Source organism: Anas acuta, chromosome 1, assembly GCF_963932015.1.
Source record: "Anas acuta chromosome 1, bAnaAcu1.1, whole genome shotgun sequence".
NCBI classification, from domain to species: domain Eukaryota; kingdom Metazoa; phylum Chordata; class Aves; order Anseriformes; family Anatidae; genus Anas; species Anas acuta.
The window spans coordinates 196,196,676-196,220,593 of NC_088979.1; the positions used below are offsets into that span (position 1 = coordinate 196,196,676).

The window sequence follows — 23,918 nt, forward strand, 5'->3', positions numbered from 1 at the left end:
CAGCCCTGGTATAATCACACCAGTATATGTCAGGGGCGATTTTGTCACACTGCCTCTCCCAGGTTATTGAAACTTGGCTACAGCAGATGGTCAGAGAATCCCTGATATCGCAACAATGGTTTATAATGATAAACCATTATCATGGTTTAGACTTCACTTTAGACTCTTATGTAGGAAGGAGAGAAGAGCTGTTTGTGAAGTATCAAAATGATCTCAAGTGCAGAGCTTCCAAGTGTGAGCTCATGTGTTCACCAGCTCTCTACTTTGAGGTTTAAGTGGAACTAAAATAAGGCTGGTCCACCTTTTCCTGGACTTCTGCTCAAAAACAATGAGTCTGGTACAATTCCCTCAGTGAATCTCTACTGCAGTTTTCTCCAGTAAAAAAGACACCCCGACAAGACACTACAGATGCATACATATGAGCTTGTAACCCTGATATGCCTTTGTGGTTAATGGTGACAAACAGGAAATTCTGGAACAGTAAATATTATATTCAATATCAATATTAAATTAAATATTTTATTCAAAAACAAAACAAAACAAAACAAACAAAAAAAAAACAAAACAGAAAAACAGTAAAACCTATGTAGGTATCTAAAATAGGTTAGACAAATCACATTCTATTCCTATCGATGATGTGGGATTTCACATTATGTTAGTCTAAATAAATCCACCACTCTGCATATCAAATCTTCAGCCAGTTTCATTTAGCATTGATCAGCAGAGTTATGATGTTTTATAAGAACTCTGATTGTGTCTCAAGCAATATTACCACAGTATTCTAGGATGCCATCGTAGAATACTATAGTACTTATTTATTGTATATAGGGAATGCTGCTCCTTAATACATACCAGCTGTTTTATCAGACCCTTTAGACAAGAGTGGGTTATATACAAAATCCTATGGATATTTCCCATGTAATCTCTTGTTATGAATTTTTCAATAAGGCCCATTCATAGCCAGGTAACTGAAACAACAAAGGAAACATAAAAAATGGCAAAAAAAAAAAAAAAAAATGCAAAAAAAAACCACACACACAACTTTTTGTGAAAAAGTTCCTTAAAGTTTTTTTGTTTGTTTGTTTGGATTTTGTTTTTTTTGGGTGAGTCCTAGGATTGTTTTAGCACAACAGGAATTTAACAAGAATGTATTTTTCATTGCTCTCTTAGTCTGAGCTTTTTATGGAGCTAGATTGTTGGCATGCCCTTCTCTCTTAATGAGAGAAGGACCACACAAAATAAATTGGGAAAGATTTAGGGATTAATGAGCCTTAACATTCCTATGCAGGAGTCTCCTAAAGTTAGAAGACATCTCAATATAAAGTTTATCAAAAGACTTAAGTTCTGTGTCTGGCAGCAGCACAGACTTCTCAGGATTCTGAACACTGAACGGTTTATTTTCCATTTCAAGATTAAATTTTGAGGATCCCTGGAAAGCTAAGGGTTCACCTTCAGTCCAGAAACATTTTATAAGACTGCTGATGCTTTGTACAAAACGGAATTCAAATTTTCAAAGACAATCAAATGTATTCTAACCTACAACAGTATGGTCCAGCTAATTTCCACAGGTTTACTGGAATTAAGTTATTTCAATGCCTGCACTTTTCATGACATATGAAAAAATTCTCTGGCTCTGCTGTAACATGAGAGAGCTACACTGTTTAGGCTGGTAGCTGGAACACTCACCTGAGACAAGAGAGATGGAAAATGTCTCTTGCTCTATTTATTAGACGGTTTATTCAAAGATAGTTTAATGAAAAATATACAAACAGTCTTTGAAAGGAGGCAGAGATATGTTTGATCCCTTCAGGAAGAGAAAGAACCAGACCAAGGACTGGGATATTTATATTCCAGAAAAGGGATTCAACAGAAATGTTTTACAGAGAAAGGCAGCTCTGTTACAGGTGTTGTTTCTGTTTTTCCCCTGCCTTCTCTGACCTTCTGAAAAGAAATCAGTAGACATACATTTTCAGGGAAAGAATCTAAATGAAAAAAGAAACTTAAGCTGTCATATAAATGAAACACCACAAATACACAGCAGGGGAATTTGACAATGACCTCTTCTCTCATTTTCTGTAACATCATGTTCAGTATTCTGGGTGCTGAAGGTAGTGTTCCTGGACCCTTTGGTACTATGGAAAGGGCAATGGTATGTGTTAGGTATGGATTCTCTATAGATTCAAACATCTCAGACTCCCTAAATCCTTACAAAGTCCAGTTGTCATCCAATAATCTAGAATTTTCTTTTTCTGTGCAAATTCTTTACCAAGGTGACTAACCTGTGTAACACACAGGTAAAAAGTAACAAGGTTTGTGTCTTCTCTGCACATTTCTTCAAAATATTTGGAGGCAGTGGGAGACACTGCCCTGTTACCTTCAGAAGATGTTGACATATCTCAAGTTTTTCTTGTATATAAAGGTAGAAGTGACTGCAGCTATTATTGAGAAACTGCCATAGAGTATTGGCTTGTACTTTATATTTTAAATAGGAACTTTCCTGGTAAATTTGTCTTAATTCATCTTAATTCATTCCTGTTATATTGTTTTATTTGACTTCTGAGAAGATAGTATTTCAGAATAGTGGAGATGACTCTCCTTCAATTTACATCTCTACAACTCTTCACTTATTTAAGGATAGTCCTTTCCTGACATCTTCAAGCATGCTAGGATGGCTCTGTTGTCCATGAAACTGTTACATGACCACCCACTATTAAACAGATGTTCCCTGGCTCAAAATATAAATAGAGTCTGGAGTGTGAAGCTGGCTGTGATTTATTTAGGTAACTGTGACCTTGTAAGGAAATATTCTCACTTTTTTTTTTTTTTTTTTTTGGCAAAATCTTTTGATTTTCAGCAAATGAAAGCTCCTGGGCTAGAAAGGGGCTTTTTCTTTCACATATAATTATAGTGAGATTTACCTGAGTTACTGGATGTAAAAAGTTGCATTATGCAGGAAAATATAGGCAGAATAAGAAAAGCAAAAATAATATAGATATATATATATTTTTTTTTAGAATATAGAATATTTATTTATTTGTTTATTTAATATAGATTTTTTGTTTAGAATCTGTGACCATGTTCTCTCTTAAGTGAAATGATTAGGGTAAGAGTAACAACCTCTATCTCTGCAAAATAAATGATTTAAACATTTTGTTAAAAAAGAACAACAAAAAACAAACAAACAAAAATACATCAATGTTTCCCATATAATTTCTTTGATTCTTCTCTGAAGAAGCTCAAGAAATTGTAGGGGCTTACCATTTTAAGAGTGATATTTCAGGGTGGTCTGATTCTCTGGTAGCATACTGGTGACAGAACTGTGTCTATAATGGGAAGACAAGAAAGTGGCAACTGAAAGAGGCACAGTGAGTTCACTGTGGAGCAATGGAGCACACTTAGAGCAGTTGTAGGTCAAGGATTTCAGTATTATATCTTCCCTCGCAACAGAAGGTTGGTCTATTTAGCTGGGATGGGTAGAAAATCTCATGAAAGTAATGCAAACCTTAAGAGGGTTGTGACAGACTTCTAGGCCTGGCAGTCACTTCCTGCAATCAGTGACAGGGGTGCCTCCATGGCACACCTTTCTACTACCCTAATGTGAGTGAGTGAGTGAGTGAGTGAGTGAGCGAGCGAGCGAGCGAGCGAGCGAGCTCCATCTGGCAGTACCAGCACTACAGGATATATCCTGAGTGAATGCATTTGCATTCAACAAATCTACATGTTTTCAGAAGTGTTGACTTTGTGGGGAGAAGGATGTGTAAAGCTGTAAGGAATGGAAAATGGAATGCTGGAAAGCAGTCTGCTACATTGCCAGAACAACTCACCCTAACCACTGCTCCCAAGCTACCTATTGACCAATGACTTGAGGATCCCATACAGATGACATACTACTACAATCTAAATGCTACTGACTGGGAGGTGAAACTGTCCCCAAATAATTTTTTAAGCCTGGATAATGAGATGTGTGAGCTGGATGTAACTGGAAGGAGGAAGACAGTGCCCATAATCTTGGCTGCACATAGCTGTTGTAGAAAGAGTTCAGGTCCAGGGATGGGCCTTGGGGATGGTAGCCTCACCTACTGTTCATTATTTAGTTTACCCAGATCAATGTTATAGAAGGTCTCCCCACATATTGCAGAGTCACAGAAGCACAGAATTGAAGGGATTGGAAGGGACCATAAAGATCATCGGGTCCAATCCCCTGCCAAAGCAAGTTCCTTAGAGCAGGCTGCCCAGGTAGGTGTCCAGACAGTATATAGTTCTGTTCAATTAAAATATAGTTCTGTTCATTTAACTCCCTTTATGCAATCTTATGTCTTTTAAATGAGAAAGTATTTCTCATTCTGAACACACTGACAGGGCAATTTATTTCCCAGGTTTCTGGGTGAGGGCCTAAGATGGTGTCACATGAGAGTTGTAGCAAGAATCCCTAGAAATCGAATCCATGCACTCTTTATTGTGAGACTGGCTATGGAAACAAGATGAAAGTTTTGTAGTTATATAAATAGTGTAGGAGGATATAAATTGTGCTAGGACTCAATATTTTTTTTTTTTTTGTGGTTTAAAAATGTGAATATTCCCTAACACTACATCATGTATAATAGGTTTTGCATAACCCTGACTTAAATGTGTCAGGAGACAGCAGATGGGAAAAGATGCACATGCATCATATAACTACATTGAACGAGCTGGGACCATGCCCACAGAAGCGAATGGTAATTAGGATTGTCACCTCTAAAAACAGTTTCTTCAGACATGGATGATCTTCAAATGCAGAGATCACCGGGGTCAGGGCTCTAGGAAAGACTGGAGGAAAACCAGATGGTCTAAATGGTCTGTGAGCTAATAGACCTAAACTAACCAGTTGGTGCAAATACGGGTTTGAAACTAGCCAGATGAGTTGGAAATTTTTAAGTGTGCTGTGAAGGGAGAGGAGGAGGAAAGAAGGTTGGGAATTAATGACTTGTCTAGTTAATGCAACCATTTGCCAACAAGAGGTAACAGACCAGGTTCTGAGGCTATGATTTAGCCCAAATCTCAGCCAATATAATGACACTTAGGCAGTGCCAGAACCAGGATTTTCCACCTCCCTCCTCTGCCCTCCATCTCCCAACTGGGGTGTGTGGGAGGAACTGTGGTCTGGGGGTGGTGGACTTCCTGTATGGTGGTGGTGAGGTCACACAGGCTTATGAAACTTCTACTGGAGCTTTAGTCAATTCTTGTTGCTGCAAAGTATGTATGAAATCATTCAGAGCTTTCCCAAGTAGGGCTGAATATTGCCCAAATCAAAGTCTTAGTATTTCTCAAACAGAAGCGTTTGTATCAGCTAGAGATCCACAGAGGTTGCAAAATTGGGTCAATTTCCATATTAACGCCTTGAAATACTAAATGAAGAATGTTTGTGGACTAAACTCCTTGTCAATAAATGTGAAAAAATTGCAGTCTGTTTATAGATAACAGGACATCCTAAAATGCCCTCCTGCATAGCTACACCCTAGTGAAACAATCAGTTTTGTTTTTTAGATAATTTATGTGTGTACACTGCTATTTTTTTGTCTATGTTAAAGAGAGAAGGAAGGAATGTTAACAGGGAGAATACATTCATAGGTTTTTACTACTGTCTCCTAGTGGAGGTGCTTAGGGAATTACATCATGGTGAGTCGTTCCAGCAAGAGCATAGACATGTCTTTCAGGTTGTTTTTTCAACAATTACCAGCAGTTACTGGTAGGTAATAAATATTTCTGTAGTGACATTACAGTGCTTCTTAGCAGTGCTGATAAACTTGGATTGCAGTGCTCTTACCACTAACCAGTTGCATCAAGAAACCCAAAGCTCAGATTTAAGAGTGAAAAAGTATACAAAGCAGGTTAGTATGTTTTAGGATTCATGTATCTAATCCTCCCCCTCCTCCTCCATCAGTAGCTGCTGTTAAACATATTTCTTTTCTGTGAAAGTGGCTGAAATCCAGACTAAAAAGATCAGTCTAGACTGCTCAGTGCAGCAGAGCCTTTTTTCTCAGTCCAAACTTGCACATATCATTCTTTACCCCTACTACAAAGTTTCAGAAATCCTCTTCAGAGTTTCAGAAATCTGCAGACCGAAAGGCCTTTAAATTACTCCACAGCCTCACCTGTTTACTTTGCTTGGTTGGTTTGGTTGGTTTTCAGATACAATTTCCAAACTCTGGAAGCTGGTGAATTTTTGGGGTGTTCTTTTATTACCCCTTAGTCTCTCAGTCTGTCAAAAGGCAACAATACTGATCTCCAAAATTGTGCTTTGAGATTTATGGATGTCAAATGCAGAACAAGCAGGAGTTTTTATTATATTAAAATGTGGGACTTCCACAGGCTTAGTTAAGTGTTGTAAAATGCATACTTCAGTGGGGGTTTATGTATTTTTCAATAGTAATGTACTTTTCTGTAATTCTTACAGGATAGAAAGCTGCAAAGGGAGAGAAAAATTACTGACCAGTTTCTCACTATTTTAAATAAGCACAGTTCTGCTTAATTTTGCAAGCTAATAATTGGGAGTCCCTCAATTTTACTACATATAGGAATTTTCCTTCTCTTTGAAGATCTGCTTCTTTGATGTCATCAGGGGAAATTTATTTTGGTCCTGTAAGTGATGATATTTGTATTTCTGTAAATAAAACTTTTAATGTATAATTCTTCCTTCACCCTACTTTTCAATTTTTGTCTATGTGAAGCAGCTTAATTAAAAAAAAAAAAATCAGAAAATTTGGTTATAATTGTTTATCTTATTTACATATGACTGTTAAAGAAGACAAAACTAAAACAAATCTCAAATCCTCTTTATATTGGAAATTTCAAGTGGAAAAGGAAGCTGTTTCTCATTGTTCAAATTCTCGTTCTACAATAATTTTACATTTCAGAGTGGCATGTTACACGTGTCATTTAATTTATATTGTAGAACCCAACAAGGTAAATACAACCTATTTAGTAAGTCCAGATTTTGCTACAACCACAGCTTAAAAGCACAGGAAGTTCTTTTTTTTTTTTTTTTTTTTTTTTAACATAACGTTTACCTCTCTCTCTCTATTCATAATTTAGTGCCCTGTTACTTTTTCAGTTCCAATAGAGGTTTCTCATTTTGACCCTTTCTGTATGCAATTTCTCTCAAATTTGCCCTGTTTTTATACTGACCAACTCCCCTTCAGCATCTCTTTCCTCTGTGCTGTGCATTTTGACTTTTCCCTAGTTGGTGCAGTGAAGAAAATAAATGCTTTCCTGTTTAGAATTGCCAAATCTTATTTTGGAACCAAACTGAAAAACTTGAGGTGTGTATCTTGTTCCAAATTCAACTTAGTATCCAAGAGGTATCAGTGGTTTGATTAAAAGGGCTGAGATTCATCTCAGGCCTGTTTAGATCTCATCACAGCTTCCTGACCTGGATCCCTGCATTGGCTTTTTGCTTACTTGTCTAACTGAATAAACTCCGAGATATGCTCATTTTTAAGGCATTTTACATTGTTCTCATTATATGATATAATTCACGCTTTTATATAACTTTCTTTTCTTGTTCACTTGCTCACCTACCCCTTCTCCCCTTCCCTACATTCCAGTCATATTTTTTTTTCTGTTAATATTTCCAGTTTAGCTTATGTCTTAAACTCTTAGTCTATGATTCTTTTCATTCTTTCTCTACTTTTGAATTATTTTCTCAACATCATTTTCTCCTGAATCTACATGGTAGGACTTAAAGTACATACCTCTGTCTTTGGAGCAAAAAGAACTTTTGGTTATAAGTAGTTAGCTGGTTTGAATTGAGTAGACAATCCATGATGTCATCTCACACTAAAACAGATTATATTGGTTGAGAATCATAGAATCATTAAGGTTGGAAAAACCTTCAAGATCATCTGGTCCAACCATCACGCTACCACCAAGAAGGAGCATAGTTAGCTGGGTGGGCCAGGTTGAGCAAGATTTTTCCCTTGCAGTGGGGTACAGACTTGGCATTTGTCAGCCCTTATGCTTCATCTGAGCCTGGCTATAATGCCATTCACATAACTTCTTAAATTTGCATCTTTTTGCATATCTCAATGGTTCAACAAAGTATGGTGTGGTTGCATGGCATTTCTTCTGCTAAGGCAAACTCAGCATCCTGAACGTCATTTCTAATCTATTTTTTTCATTTACAGCTTGATACATGGTATTTACAAGGGCAGATGCTCATTTAACATACTATTGTTTGCATTACAGTAATATGAAGACACACTGGACAGAAACAGGGCTTCACTGTACCATACTCTAGAAATAACTCTTTCCTGAAGACTTTGTCATCCAAGAGTCTTTGTCTATTCAAACACACATAGGATGTATTGAAGATTCAGGAAGGATTATGCAAAAATAATATATTTATGAGGTTACATAATGTTATAAAATTTTTCTACTAAGTCTCAAGTGATCAGCTATAACATTTTATTCTTTGCAGCTATAACTTCCCATCTGTGGATTCATACAAGCTAACTTAAAGTCTCTACAAATGAACAGACAGTAGACAAAATATCACCAGTATAATACTTCTATTGAGAAAAATCACTGAAGAAATCACCAAAGGTCATGAAATTTTTAACCTCAAGCTCTGCTTTTAACCATCATGAAAATGACAATTTGTTGCAAGTTAGACTGTGTTCAATCTGGAGTTCAGAACATTTTATATTTCTGCAGACCCTGTCCTTTTTAGTGCAAGATTCATTGCAGCTAGATAAATGAAATACTGAAATCACCTGAAGAGGTCAAGGGTAAATTCAAGTTAAGTGGCCATTTGAAGAAAAACATATACACTGACAGGGCAAGAGTTTAAATGCATAACACAAGTTACTTCAGTAGGCAGACACAAATTACCTGGAATGAGAAGGGAAAGAAGAAGGAGAAGGAGGGGAAGGAGGGGAAGAAGAAGAAAGAAGAAAGAATCACAGAATTGCAGAATCACACAGAATCACAGAACTGTAAGGGTTGGAAGGGACCTTGAAAGATCATTGGGTCCAAGCCCCCTGCCAAAGCAGGTTCCTCAGAGCAGGCTGCCCAGGTAGGCATCCAGACAGGCCTTGAATATCTCCAGAGAAGGAGACCGCACAACCTCTCTGGGCAGCCTGTTCCAGTGCTGGAACATTTTACTGGCCTGTAATTTCTGGGATCCTCCTTCCTGCCCTTCTTGAAGACTGGAGTGACATTGGCTATCGTCGAGTCTTCAGGAACCTCACCCGTTCTCCAGGACCTTTCAAAGATGATAGAAAGTGGTTCAGCGATCACATCTGCCTGCTCCCTTAGCACATGCGGATGCATCCCATTGGGACCCATGGATTTGTGCAGGTTGAGCCCACTCAGATGCTCCCGAACCACTCTCACGTCCACCAGGGGGGAGCCCTCCATTTTCCAGACCCTTTGTCCTATTGTCAGGGACGAGGAGTCCCAGGGAGTGTCCTTGAAGCAAAGACTGAAGCAAAGAAAGCATTCAGTATCTCTGCCTTCTCAGCATCTCCCGTGACAAGGACATCCACTTCATTCATCAAGGGACCCACATTACCCTAGTCTTCCTCTTGCTGTTTACATACTTGAAAAAACCCTTCTTATTATCCTTTATCTCTTTTGCAAGCCTCATCTCTAGGTGGATTTTAGCCTTCATTGTCACTTCCCTGCAGGCCCTGACAACACATCTATACTCCTCCCAAGAGTACAGGCCCTTTTTCCACTTTTCATAGACCATCCTCTTCCTTTTGATCTTATTGATGAGCTCCTTGCTCATCCACGCGAGTTTCCTGCCCCCCTTCCCCGATTTCCTATTCCTCGGGATGCACTGACCTCGAGATATACCGACCAAGGAAGAAGGAGAAGGAGAAGGAGAAGGAGGAGGAGGAGGAGAAGGAGAAGGAGAAGGAGAAGGAGAAGGAGAAGGAGAAGGAGAAGGAGAAGGAGAAGGAGAAGGAGAAGGAGAAGGAGAAGGAGAAGGAGAAGGAGAAGGAGAAGGAGAAGGAGAAGGAGAAGGAGAAAGACAGATACAATTTATTCCATAAATTTATTCTATATTTCCTTCTTGATTGAGGTTATGAAGATTAGAAGTTCTATCACAGGGGTAGGTAATGTATGAAGGTTGTTCTCAGATTTCTTCTGAGGCCACCACCTTGGATGAACAGTGAAAATAATTGTCAAAAAGACATCTTTATTTTTTCTTTTTCTTTTTCTTTTTCTTTTTCTTTTTCTTTTTCTTTTTCTTTTTCTTTTTCTTTTTCTTTTTCTTTTTCTTTTTCTTTTTCTTTTTCTTTTTCTTTTTCTTTTTCTTTTTCTCTTTCTTTTTCTTTTTCTTTTTCATGTAGGAATTATTATGTAATTATACATACAGTCATGTATTCTATCATCATGTAATAATATACAGTCATGATGTTAGTTACATCCTTTCATGCAGTCACTATAGTTAACCCACCCTACTCATCCTTACTATCCTGCTTGTGCAGTATGTATCTGTGACAAACAGGACTCACCAGACACTTTTAGCTATACTTCTCTCTTTGAAAGCTCTTCAAAGCTTATTTTTTCAGAGGCTCCAGAACAAATTACATAGACTTTATGTATATTGCATAACACTTATCTTTCATAAAAATACTTTTAATACCTACATGTATTAGATCACAATGAATGGTTCCAGGGAAATGTGAAAAAGTCTGTGAGAAAAAAGTGAGCTAATTATTTTGTGTATTCAAACAGAGACTGTCTTGAATGCTAATTTTGACCGTTTTCTACTTGTCTGCTTAATCCTAGAAAGATGTTTAACTTTCCTCTACAGAAATTAAAGAAATGATGAGCTATAAAGTGATGTTCCTCATGCATACTGACCATTTTAGAAAGGAATTAATAATCCTCTGTAATGTTTAGTGCTTTCTTTTGACTATAGAAGGGCCTAAAAGAAAAGTTTTTAGATTAGCTGGCCTCAGAAGTCAACACTGTTTTGTCTTCCTCTTACCATTCTTCTGCTAAATCCTGAACTGCTGCACCTTTGTTACTTCCATATAACCAATGCAGACCAAATATGCAGGCCAGCACTACATAGCTATGTCACTTAAGCAATGCTAGATAACTACTTTTTTGTTTTGGGGTACAAAAGGCATCTGCCTCCTCTTCTTGCAAGAAGGTTGTGAAGATATCCCAAACGTAACACTATCCTGAGGACTGTACACCACCACCAATGTAGCCAGTGCTCTGTTTGAAAGGATCTGTCTCACATATTAATGGAGCCAAAATGTTCAAATAGATAAAAGTAAACATTACATTCACTCATCCTTGAATATCTTGTGTTTTTTTCCCTGTTTCCTGCTCCCTCAGAAGCTCTCATGCACACATTACATAGTGTCCAAACAAATTGGAACCTCCTGCTTGGCAAATTTCTCTCTTCTTGGAGCTCATTCAGGATTTTCCTGGCTGTGTCTTTAACAGAATGGCATCCGGACAAACATCCACCTCCTAGGCCAGCCCTCTGACTTATTTTCAAAAGTAAAGGCAACATATAAGAAACTATGACTAGGCATAAATTTGTAAAGCAAAGGAATGCACCTTTCTCAAATGGGATCAGTCTAAAGTTTAATGCACTCAGTGGAAAGATCTTCACAGATATAGGGGGCTTTGTGTTAGAACTGTTGTTGGCATCCCTTTCAGAACACAGATCCAGGAATGTGGAGGTAATTCTAAAATAATGCTATGATTCTTACTGTAAATTAATACACTTTGTAGTTTCTTTAAAAAATAAATAAAAAATAAAAAATTGTTTCATGATGATTTACTTTAAAGCTGGAAGAGGGCCAAGAACTACAAAATAGAAGACAGAAAAAAGTGTTATGCTTAGCAATGGAGTAGCTCTGATCAGTGATTCAGATATCTTCACTGATTGCTTAAGATCAAGTCTTGATAGAAACAAGGTTTCTTCAGCTAAGCTCTGATGTGGTTCCAAATGGAAGTTAAAGAACTCAGCACATTTTTTTAAGAAAAAAAAAAAAACAACAAAACAAACAAAAAAAAAAAACAGGGCAACTGATCATCCCCAGGATAAACCAAGCCAAAATTATTCTTTCCAGAAAAATAGGATTTAGTTTCCAAAGTTGTGGTTTAATCTCTTTTTCACCATGGCTGTATCATGTTCACACACCAAGATGTAACATTAATGGCACTAAACAGTGTTCTTTATAAAGCCTGTGGGATATGCTAGGTATAAATGTCAGTCTGTCATATAAAAACTTCTTTGACAGCCTTCCTCTGCTCAGCCAGACTTCCCAGAGAGACATAATAGCTGTGAGGTGTAAATGTGTGTATGGAGCTTAGCCTTATGGATTAAATTGTTGATGGACATTGATGAAAGAAAAGCATGATCAAATGAGTCCTGCTGCTGTCCCAGTGATTTAACCCTTTTTCTTCTTGCCTCTGAGCTACTGTGATCTTGCATATTCTTTTCTTTGTATATGCAGTTAATGATAATTAATGCTTCAATTTATTACTATTACTATTGTTATTACCATTGCTCTTATTCCTGCTATTGCACTTCCAGGTACTTTTTATAGACAATATAAATGTTTCTAACATTGTTGTATGCAAATCAGGCCAAGTTCTAAATCTTTGAGGATGGTTTTAAATCTAGAGTAGATTCACTCTACCTAATTTTGTCATCCAACTCATGTTTACAGCACAGGTACCATGCAATCAGAATTGTGGTTGCAATAGGAGAATCTGTAGGAAAGCTGTAGCTTTTATTTAGTTCTTTTATTTATTAATAACTGTTAGAAAACAGTTAGTAGATGTTGATGCAATCAGGACTAGAAGGGGCACCATCCTGTTGATACCTGGTGAAAATTTGTGAAAGTATCCCCTATTACCCCAGGTTTCCTGGTCATCAAGGCAGATTCCATCAAGTCCTGTGGTGTAGTGATAAGAACAGAATTGGTTTATTTTAGTGACTAGTCTGGGGGAACCAAATGCAGGATTGCTCCCCAAAAGCTCCCTAATACCCAATACAGACATAATTCCATTATCTGTGAAGTTTGGTTTTTCTTCACGTAATATCCCTTTAATGACTTATGAAATCCAGCCAGTACTCACAGTGCTATCTGTTACTGCCATGAACATACATTATTATTTATGTCCAGTAATTTCTCATATTGTGTCTAGCAGTTTTCCATGCTCCTTTCAGTTGTCTTCATCTCAGGCCAGGGCCAGACCAGCAGCCTAGCAATTTGGCTGCAGGTCTGACAATAGTGACTGATAAGGGGCAGCAGTGTGGACATCTGTGCCAGCATTACCATCCATCAGAGTTCACATGGAAACCCAGTCACATGTTAGCTGATAAAATAGGTATAAATAAAGAATCCATAATAATTAATGATCTCCTGTTTTCACACCGACTAGTCAATGTCACACAAGGAGGTGGTATGAACAAGGGTGGGATTATTTCAGTTATGGGAAAGTCTTTACAAAGCTGCTTCTGAACAATATATCAATTTCCCTAAAAGTGTATTTGTGGCCATACAGTATCATTCTTACACTGAGTATGATTTTAGTCCAAAATTCTTCCCTTTAAGAAACTATGCAGATGTGACTTCCTTCCATGCAAATGTTTTAATAGCCAAGGCAAAAAAATTCATTTCATCTCACACAGGGGACTGGTCTACTGTGGCAGGTATTCTATGCTGATCATTTTATCTTTATCTCCCTTATAATGCACTTTTAACTATATTTTCTTGTATTTCAGCAAACAATAATTCTTTGCTCCTTGAATAAATGCATTTATGCTGTACCTGTATAGATTTAATTTTTCAAGTGAGCCAACATAAGAACAACCCTCGTTAATCAGCATATGGCTGTGTATATTTTCTTTCACATCTCTGAAGTCCTTCCCAAAGTGTCTACATCATTTTGAATAGTCCCTGTGCTGTAGTACAGTCACAAGCACGATCTCCCTGATGAGACGTTCCAGTGCATGTTGGACCAATATTACATTTGCCTAAAACATCATGCCATACTATGAATTCTTATCTGATTTAAATATTTTTGGAATATATTATTTTATTAGTCTTCCTTGTGTTTGAGCTATTTTCTGTTTCACTGCACATGTATTTCAGATTATTTTTCCCTTTGCACATTAGTATTCATCTCTAACAGAAACTTTATTATTTCCTGGCCAGTATTTCTAGATTCATGAAGAGTCTTTTCTACTTCAGCAGAACATGCCACATGATTCTAAAGACCTGAATTCCATTAAATAAGATACCATTTTATAGCTTAACAGGTTCTCTATTCTTATACAATAATAAGTACTTAGGACTTACTTCTGCATCCTTTTTTTTTTTTTTTAATGTTGGTATTTGTTTATTTGTTCTGTTTGTTTTTCTGCTTTAGCTGCTGATTTTACTATCAATATATTTTGTAAGATTTCTTAGCAGAAAATTCAGGCAGTTTTGTAAAGATGTTTCAATGGAATGGACTAGATCAATACTACAAGAGCTAAATTTGCAGGAGCAGGGGCAGACTAGCAGTGGCACCTGAGATGAATGCCTAATTGGTATAGCTGACATCTCAGAATCAAAAAATGTGGTAGTGTGACACAGTGTAGTGTAATACAGACCTTACAGAAGGAAAAATGAAGCAGAGCAAAGTCATCCCAAGGGCCCAGATGATGTCAGTGTATTTTTGCCTGTAGTAGGAACACTACACCATAAAAAGCCATGTGACTAATAAATGGTACTGTGAAACTGGCCACATTGCTAACATACTGTGTGGGTTTTCCATACATTTTGAAACCATATACTTATTGTATTTTCCCAAATAAAAGATATGCATGGTTTCATATTCTGAGAACTCCTGTGTGGTTGCAAGGGGAGAAGGAACACCTGAAAAAGGTTAGATTATTAAATTCCTAAATGTTGGTGTTTTAGGTGGGGGATCAAGCCACCATTTTTATTTATTTCAGAAGGAGACCCCTAGACTTGTTATTGAACCCAGTCCTGGTTACTACCACTGACACCTGGCAGGAGGGCTACACATGTAACAAAAGTAAATTATAAAATTCCAGCACTTTTATTTCTTCATTCTCCTTAAACATATAGGTGGACTCTTCATACTCCTGTTGAAATTGGTGAGAGTTGTGCCTATAGTGTGCCATAGAGTTTCTCCTTCTAACTAGAAACCTTCTGAAACTGTTTTCTTAGAAAATGCCAACTTCCTAACACAGAAGTGTTTGAGAGTAATGAGTCAGAGTGAAATTCTCTTTAACTAAGGCTGAGGCTTTCTGCTTAACACCAATGTAAGTGTTTTGAGAGGTACTGAAGAAGCACAGACTGCAGAGCTCTTGAGTTCTACCATGGAGACATAAGCTACAGGCTTAGGAAGTCCACTACCTGTTCAGAAACTATATGGATCTCTATACAGATCTCTATACATCTATATATACACATGTGTATATATAGATGTGCAAATGTGTATGCACATCTATGTATATATATAGATCTATCTATGTATATATGTGCATATATATATGTATCTGGTTAACATGAGAGAGCTTAATTATTTGTTAAGTATTAGCGTAGTAAAATACTTAGTAAATTAGTAAATTAAATGGTTTGGAGTCTGTAACTCTCTCTTTTTTCTCTCTCTCTTTTTTTTTTTTTTTTTTTTTTAAGTCTAGGATCCAGCAGTGCCAGAGTTTGGAAACCCATAGTCATAACTGAATACAATGCTCATCTCAGGGAAAGTTGGACAGTAAGACAGTTGCTTGATATATTTTCTGTTGGAAAGTAAAATTAAAAAATATTTACAAACTTCCTAAATGAGACATTTTGGACCAATTTGTAGAAATAAAATAGAAAGAGACAGACAAACTGATTTCATTTCAAACTTAAAAATTATTCAATTTTACCTGTGATATTAATATAAATCTAAAGCTAGCTGAGACTACTTGACCTTAGAATAATCTGTACGACAATTAAGAAGAAAACTTTGACGAACCCCTAAATGAATCAACACATATGGAAAACTAATAAAAAAGTTACTCATTGTTCAAAAATATACTGGTTTCATTAGTGGTTTACCTCATCCGCTTTTTACTTCTTGCTAAGGGTCACAATTAGAAACATATTTGCTTATTTTGCTACTGCTTATATCCCTTTTCATATTATGAAGCTGAGACAAGAGTGCTTTATTATTTTAAGGAACTTTCTCTCAGTCCACATGGTGTGAATTATTAACAAGCTTAACTTTTTTTTTACTACAGACTCATAACTGTAGAAAGTTGGGTCCAATATACAACAAAAGTCATTAAAAGAATACTACAGAGGCCTTGTACAGGCCTTCTGTGGATTTTCAGTCAATTTCTTTTAAATTCTGATGTTTTGCAGGTTAACTTACTTGAAGGATAGTAAAAAATGGATCTAAAGAGACAAAGATATAAAACTGGACACTAATTGTATGTGGAGGACTTTATTTTATAACTATACAGTGGAGAGCATCTGGATCCAGATTTTCATGGCTATATTGATTCCAGTTATTGATTGAAGCTCCTTTCTGTTCTGTATTCATGTAAATTAGAGTCTATTGGGTCAAAATAACAAGACAAACTTCAGAATTGCACTAATACACATGAAAACTTAAACAGAAACAGATGGGAAATGGAAATATAATTCTGAAGCTTACCAGGTATTCAGACATAAGAGATTCCACCAACACCAGTCTTTGTAGTGCAACAATCAGGCAAATAGTGCTTATAGGAACTGTGTCCATTGCTCCCCATGTGTCATGCTGGAAATCCCTTTTATGCCATGTAATTGAAAATAATGAGGCTAAATGAAATACAGTAGCCTTAAGAGTGAAGAGGGCTAGGAACTCCTGGGGCTTGTAAGTTCTTCAATGCAGAGCAAATGCCTGAATTAACATTTCAGATAATAGACTATTTCAAACAGCTTTTTAAATAAAACCATGCCCGTGTATTGAAAGTTCAGGTCATTTCTCTGTAGTGTAGGTAATGATTTATGTTCTTCTGGAAGATTTATAAGTATTCAGTTTTAGATAATATCAATACATTGAATACCAAAGCATCTTTAACGCTATATGTGGTATACAGAAATGTAGAATATGCCATGTGCATGCAGTTTAATTCATTCCTGAATTAGAACCACTTTTATGGTTCTAATAATAAAAATTATAGCTTCATCAGGTAAATGGTTGAAATAAAATTCAAATATCATTATTATTAACCTTCCCAAATTGTTTATTATCATTAATTCCTGGACTGTAACATTTCAAACATCTTTGCAATGGTAATGACAAACATATATCAGCAAAGTTATACAGATAGCAAAATACATGTAAGAAAAAGTGTACTTACATACACTGGCATAATAAGGATTTAAGAAATAATATTTCTCTTAATCTCTAAATTGTTTTAGAATTGTTTTTCTTTGGGAAATGAAGCAATTGTGTGATTTTTGTTGTTGTTGTTGTCTTACTATAACAAGATTTTACTTCCTTATTTAAGAATAAAAATTAAACAAAATAGGAAAAGAGACTGAAAGCAAAACCAATGTTGTTTAATTTTAGTAAATAAAATAAAGGCTATACCTACACAATATCATTCATGGAAAGCCAGGAAGTATTTTGTTGACCAGAGTAGATTTGTATCATTCAGTCATATGTATGTAAACTTGTTGTGCATAATTTATAATCTACACAGAGAAATAGACATTATTGAATCATTTCAATAAAGGATAAATATGAAACTGAAATTATGATTATTTCCTCCTCATTTTTTTTTTAAATTTCTGTCTATTGGCTAAATATATTTTGAGACTAAATAGACTTTAATTATCAACTACAGTTACTAATTTCACTGCAGATGCCTTCACAGCAGATATTAAAAGGTAAATGCAATGAATACAATTCCTGATATTAAAAGACTCAGAGAAAACACTCCTCTTCTAGAGTAAAAATACAAAAATATATATTATATTAATTATCAGTTTTTAAGGAGATAGGTTAATGTAATCTCAAGAATGTCGTAATTGTAGATATACATAACAATTTGTATGACTAGAGGCAAAGTTTTAAAATACATAGTTTGATTTTTATTACTTATAACAATATCGTTCTGAAATACCAAAAAGAGGTAATGACTGTATTTTTTTAATTAGAAACCAAATAAAATAATAATAATAATAATAATAATAATAATAATAATAATAATAATAATAATAATAATAATAATAATAATAATACATGTTTTCAGTATAATTTTTCCCAGTTCTCCACTGGAAACAACAAAATATGTATATATATATATATATATATATAAAATATATATATAAAATATATATGTGTGTATTTTTTTTGGGGGGGGGGTTGTAAGAAGTTTAATTTCTTAGTATTCATGGTCATAATTCATGGCCATGGTTAAAATTACAGCTTCAGAACAAGCAAAGTGATGTAAATATAAAAACACAGATCACCATAGTGCAGTTGTGTTAAAGTTTGTATAACATTGTATAGTTGTTCTTGTAAATTTTCTGGTTCCAGAATTAGCACCCTTGTGCAAAACAAACAAACAAAACCAACCAAACAACCAAACAAAAACCAACCAACCAACCAAACAAAATACATACAGTTCTTCATGTTAAAGGCTGTCATCCCACTACTAAAGCAACTGACCTTAAAATGTCATAGCTATACACTTCTGGTTTATAAAGCAATGTATCTGAAAGAGAATTACTACAGAGATTACTGTTTTATTTTTATCTGTTTATTTATTTATTACTATAAATTCAGGAAAGTTAGGCAAATCCTTTTTCCTTTTCGATAATGAGAATATTTAGTAACATCTGTGTAAATCGCTTGCAATGTCACCAAGTACTGTGTTAAACCAGGAACATAAGGAGTAACACGTCTGTTCTACATTACACAACATTAACTGGCAATTTTATTGTATGGGGCTTGGTCAAGGTATCTCTGAAAATGTGTAGAAATGAATGGTGTATTAATAAAATGGAAACATCCTGATAATATTGTAGCTGGCATAGAAAGATAGCTGAAATGATTTTGGTGAGTGAAATGAAAAATATTGAAGAGTTCACACAAATATTACATCTTAAATGCTGAAGTGGGCAATAAATAAATAAACAAGTTTACATTCAATTAGTCTACAGTATGTCATCCCAGATAGTTGTAGCCAGTCTTTATGACCAGATGTCCTTACTGGGAAAAGACATCTGATGCTATCTGGTACAGTTGATACCCAAACTACTTGAAAATCTAACCTGAAACATAATTATTTTAAGCTGGTGAGAATAATTCAGCCTTTCCCAGCCTCAAAAGAATACATAATTATTCCTTGAGAACCTAATTATTCTGTATACATTCCCCTTCTGAGATTCAAGAGTATCCAAGATCTTGCTTGCTAGTCATGCTAGATCATGACAAGCAACAAATATTCCAAAAATGACATTGTAAGTATAAATGGTACGAGAGTGTGATTTAGAAGTGATACTTGAAATCTTTCCAAGCTGCAGCTACAGTGGGTACATTTATGCAACACCTTAATACAGTTTCGATCTCTGTAAAGTATTATTTGATACCAAAAAAAAAAAAAAAAAAAAAAAAGAAAAGAAAAGAGGTTTGTAATAACAAGGCCAAATAAAAACCTCTGTAACTAGATAAATTAAGAGCAGAATGAACATGTGATTAAAAACATTACTCAATATGTTTTGACAATTTATTTGGTTGCAACACTTGCAATTTTATTGAAAGAAATTATTACATTGTAGCAGTGAGATTTAAGTCTATTTACTTTAATGAGAGCTATGTGAATTAGAAGCTCAAAATTCAAACGCACATATTTCTGGATTCTATAGACTCTGGGGGAAAAATTGTATATAAATAGACTTTTTTAGATCAAATCATTCTTTTGTAACAACAAAATATGAGCTTCAAATAAACACTTTTTTCTTAGCCAAACAATGGACTTGGCAAGAAAAGGATGATAAAATGACAAATCCAAGACAAAAAAAAAAACACTCAAAATGTTTTGAAACAATTTAAAAATACACATTTGCCAATCAGCAGGGAACATAGTTTTGCCATTGAAGTCCTGGAACCTGGATCTCAGATCTAAATTAATTTCAAGTTTTTTCATAGAGTTATTAGTGAAAATTGATTTCAATTAACAACTAATGACCTGAATCTTATAATAAAACTCTAATTTTCAACAGAGACATAAACTTTTAAATGTCTGCCTCTCTTTGACCTATCAATTTAAAATATTTGACACCGGAATTCTGTTCAGAAAGTAATGCATTGTTTACAGAAGGTGAAGAAAACGTTCTTTACCTACATGAGCAGAGCCCAAAATCTAAAATATTGTGTCCTCTGATTAAAACAAGCCACCCCATAAAAACAAAACTTCCTCAGTTACACCCCATCCATCTATTTCGTGCTACTTCACAGAAATCATCTTATGGCACTTTTTTCCCTTATAGGAAAACAAAAAAAAAACAAACAAAAGAAAAAAAAAACCTCAATAATAGATTTATGAATAAAGTTGTATACTCCTTCAAAAGGTTTTATGGTCTAGCATCTGAGTTTCACCATCCAGGTGGAAATTTCCTAAGGCCATAAAATGGATATTCTGTACTGAACAACAAAGAAAGTTCTGCATGACTCATGAATGGAGTACAATTTGAACTTCCCCCCTCTATAAGACAGTAACATAGGAATGCTCCCTAAGGCTAACACTTAGCTTTCTCAGAGCACTCAAGATGATCCAATACAGTCAATGTCTATATTGTGCACATATACCAGCACTGAGGAGAAGCAAGACAAGAATCATCTAGTCTCTTGTAAGCATCTACATCTCAGCTTGTCACTTCAGGCTCATTTCACAGTCAATGAGGAGAAACAGGCATTTGGAGGTAGAAATTCATCTCATTCCAAACAAGGTATCAACAATAAGCTACATATCTGCACTTTAATTGATCTCGTGTCTCTATGATGTGGCCATCTAATGTTGAGTGAGACAATATCACAGCCAACTGTCCATTTATCCATTATCCAAATACTTCTAGGATTTGACCAGCAATTGGAAAAATCTAATTGGAAATTCTCTGTTGTTGTCAGGAACCAGTGTAAAGCAAATGATTCAGTTCATTGACCCATGAGCCAATTTGTGTGCAGGCTAAACTTTTGGGCCTGAAGGTAAGCAAATGTTTATATGTATTTGACTACGTGCAAATAAGTCTAAAGAAAATTGTTCATTCAGTGTAGTTTATCATGTTGTAATGAAGGTGGATTTTTTCCTATTTAATTTAATATAATTTTCATTGTATCTCAATTTAATTTCTATTATTTTCTATCTAGAAAATGAAGCATTTTTAATTCTTCAGCTTAGTATCATTATGAGTAAAATACTACCCCTAAAAGTACAGGGACATTTGTTTCAGAACAACTCTCTATAGATCTAAACAGATATTTGATCACATCAACATAATTCTTACAGAAATGAGTGGAATGTATTTAATGAAGGGCACTAGAAACTAGATGGGAACTTCATTGTCATCCTTTATCAGCCCTCACTCTTTCAGAAAAGGAAGATCTTGATGATAGACCAGCAGACAGCTTGTGCTCATAGGTTAGAATTGGATTTACAACTTTTTGTCTCTCCAAGTGTACTAGAAAACTAGCAGTGTTATTGTATACCTCTTTCCTAAATCCAGTTCAAGACTGGACACTAAATGACATTATTAGGTACAAAATTATCTTAATTATTTTTGGCAGACCCGCAAAACAAAACAAAACAAAACAAAAAACAACCAGCCAACCAAACAAAAAAATCTACTGGCATATTTAATAATTCACATTTGAAAAAGAAAAAAAAAAAAGAAAGAAAGAAAAGAATGTAAGGCAGATGTAATATAATCCAGGTCTTTGAGTAATCCCAGCATAAGTTTACTTGGATTTACAGTAGTTTTTGCAACACTTGAAATATTCCAGTTTTTCTCAGTCTTCTTGAAACCAGCTCTGTCCTTGAGGTGTCAGATTAACACTCCACTCAGAAGACAAATTGTTCATGGGCATGCTGGACATATGAGAGCCATTAGACAGTGTGATCTACATTCTTGAAAAATGAAAAATTCTAGGCAACATTACATTTTATAAATGCAAGATGTTTATTATTACTGCACCAGCAATAAATGTTTAGAAACTGGAGAGGGTTCACAATGATTCTGACTAGGAACATATGAGGATGGAGCCATTGAATTCTGGCATGAAATAAAAGGTCTGGAAGCTATTATGCATTTAGCCCTCTATGAGTATTTAATTATATCAATAGAAGAACACAATTTCTGTTGCGTGCTTTGTGATGAATGTCTTCATTTATTCATGTTACAATGAATGATAGATGAGTTCAAGCCAGATGTAGGAACTCATTTGCAATTTACTTGAATTATTTTAGTGAAATTTCTTCTAAAGTTCACAGGACACTTCACTGAATGTCATAGGAATTAATCTGATACGTAAAATTTTATTACTGCTTGAGGACTGAATTTGCTTTTGTTAGGCAGATAAATGCAGATAAATGGTAATGAATATCAAATGTTTTGTGTTTAACTGCTTTTTAGACACTAATACACTATTCTTTAATGAGAAAAGTGGATTTCAGTTTCAGAGTTTCTCATCCAACCTGTCATAGGAATGAAAGTAGCTGTTAAACAGGCTAATAACATTGAGCTTAGTTTAACAGATGATTCTGCCAGAGCTTATTCCAGGTAGAGAAAATATATATTTTTTTTTAATTTAATTTTTTAATTGATAACAAATAAAATACATTTGAGAGTCCTACTTTTTAAAGGTTTTTGAAAAACAAACAAACAAACAAACAAACAAAACCAACAAACATCATGACATCAACTGAATTGCCATTCAATTTCTTGAATTTTGGTCCAATAGATTTCTTACTAGCTTGTATTTCCACTCATAAAGTGAAAACAGACTGCAGATTGTTAGTGTGAAGGTATGTTTGCTCCACTAGGAAGCAAAGAAAGGAGGTGGCCAAGTACTATTAAGGTTGGAAAGCTATACAATGCAAGGGGAAAAAAGCAAAGAAGAATTAAGACATTCTTATCTTCTTATAGCTTGGTTTATTTAAAAACAAAATGATAAAATTATGAAAGTTCAACTTATGTATTTTATTATTTATTATTTTATGTATTTTATTATGTATATTTTATTTGTTTTTACACAATAGATATTTTTAAAATATTTTCGCACATCATCCTTTCATTTTGACTGTCTTACACTGTTTATGTGCCCTCCTATTTGATCCTTCTGTTCTACTAGTGTTCCCATTTGTACTAGCAGGCACAATATAAATGTTAATTAACACAATTAACACAGTCTTTTTTTGTTTGTTTGTTTTGTACCTGGTGACAATTTGCCATTTCAGATTCCTTCTACTTTTCTGAACAGACTGAAAGATAAACAGATACTATTGCATTGGACAATCAGAATGGATTTTTTTGTGATGTGCCACTTACGCTATTCAAATGCATCCAACTAAAGGAAGGGAAAAGAAGGCAAAAGAATCTCTAAGGTGAAATTAGTAATGCTTTTTATTAGTAATGCTTTTTAACTTATGGTTTCCTTATACTTTTAATTTTCTAAGTAATAGATTAAAATCTGCATTCTCGAATGATTGGTACATTTGGTAGTTTATAACTTCAGAGGCCCGGTTTAGTAGCAGTGTGTATGGCCAGTTTTAATACCCAGGTTTCATCAGTGTTTCAAAGACTAATTTTAACTATTTAAGTTAAGAATATCTTTCCATTTACTGCATACGGAGGTCAGATTTCTAACTCAAATACTGAAATATCATTCTTAAAATG

The 23,918-nt window shown here is 35.1% G+C and overlaps 1 long non-coding RNA gene across 1 annotated transcript in view; it reads left to right on the forward strand.

Moving 5' to 3' along the window:
- Positions 1–23,918, forward strand: part of LOC137849866 (uncharacterized) — a 52,983-nt gene that overhangs the window by 24,614 nt on the left and 4,451 nt on the right. Inside the window, exons 2-3 of the long non-coding RNA XR_011092118.1 lie at positions 21,154–21,231; positions 23,480–23,626. This is a non-coding gene — a long non-coding RNA (uncharacterized lncRNA). The remainder of the gene's footprint in view (positions 1–21,153; positions 21,232–23,479; positions 23,627–23,918) is intronic.